Source organism: Perkinsus marinus, assembly GCF_000006405.1.
Source record: "Perkinsus marinus ATCC 50983 genomic scaffold scf_1104296940564, whole genome shotgun sequence".
Taxonomy (NCBI): Eukaryota; Perkinsozoa; order Perkinsida; family Perkinsidae; genus Perkinsus; species Perkinsus marinus.
The window spans coordinates 4,700-6,228 of record NW_003212829.1 but is presented as its reverse complement, the minus strand read 5'-3'; positions in this window follow the sequence as shown (position 1 = coordinate 6,228).

The following is a 1,529-nucleotide window of genomic DNA, read 5'->3' as shown; positions in this document are numbered from 1 at the left end:
CGGCAAGACATCTATCACAAATCAAGATGAATATAATACACAGAAGGATAGTAGTACAAGAGACATCTGTAGACCAGAACTGCTAGAATGTTGATGATCCACCTCGTCCAGAATCCTACTCCTCAAGAGAATATTCGTTGAGTATTCTTAGAAAGGGGACAAAAATAGAATTACTGCTCACGGTGAGCTGCTCACCACGACCATTCACATGGTGTGAATCGTCCATAACGTGTGGCTCATGCTTTTAGGGGCATGTACAGTGGCCGGAACAGCGACAAGGCGACCAGCAAGACCAGCAAGGATCGTTGAGGCCCCTCAAAGGTGAGGAGAAGCCACTCTCCGATTTGTCAGCCGAGAGGTCACCAACAATGATGTGGCCGAGCGCGATGATGAAGTAAAGGACGCAGAAGAGTTTCATTTTTATAGTCTTCGTGAAGACGAGAACGCTGAAACTTGACTTTTACGCTGTTAACACCGCATCGACCAAGATCTGTACTCATAACTTATGCGTTTGAGTCATAAGCTCACAAAGGTTGCGAAGACCCGTCACACTAGGTTACGAAGACCCTTCACGTCACAAACTAGCTTAAAGTTTGTAACCTTGACGACCTTAAGAGGGTCACCTTACTCTGGGAATCTCAAGACGCAGGATAGCTCCGCCATTACGTCGGAGTATTCCTCCGGGAGTAATGAATGTGATGCGCAGGGCAGTTCGTTTCTGGGATCGAATATCCCCCAGGAGGAGAATAACTCCCTCTTGTGGGATATTCGGAAACCCTAAGGTGATATAGTGGAGAGTGAATTCACTTTTTCACCGAAGTGGTGCAATCCTTACGGAGGGCCTTCGCTCGCCCATGAAGCTCTGAGCGCACAAGTTCTGATCAATTGTCCCGGACTTATGATTTGTACCTGCATAACTGCCTGCAACAGCGCGATGTTCCCGACTGAACGCAACCAAGTATCCGAGGTCGCGACTAGTGTTTATTGATTGAAGATCTTAATGATGAGCTACTTTGGTCGGTTTTGGGCGAGCGACATGGGTTGCGTCGAACATCTTCTGGCACGTGTGCAAGCACGGAGTTACTGCGTTGTGTCGCACCGTGCTTATTGTCTTGGAATTAATCATATACGATAGCAATCTCGAAGTGTCCGATGTAATCCCGAGCCGCTCAACCATTCTCTGCGAGTGAAAATATAGCTGCCGCATAATCCGCGAGAACTCATTAAGGTGGTGATTAACTGAATTGATTCGGATGAGTCAGAGTTGTGCTAAGGTGATATCAGCGAGCGTGCCAGTCGGCACTGGCAGAGCCGCACTGCCAGGTCTTCACGTATGAACAGCTTCATAGAAAAATAACCTCTTTTCTCATGATAATCTGGGATTGTGGAGTCCGCGACCGGCATCTGACTCCGATCGAACTGGAGGATAATCCTATGTTGTGTGACTGAGCTTTAAGAAAGAGACGTTGTGATGAAATCTTTCTAATATACACAAAGTCGCATGATGCGACTCGCATCGCGCGATCACA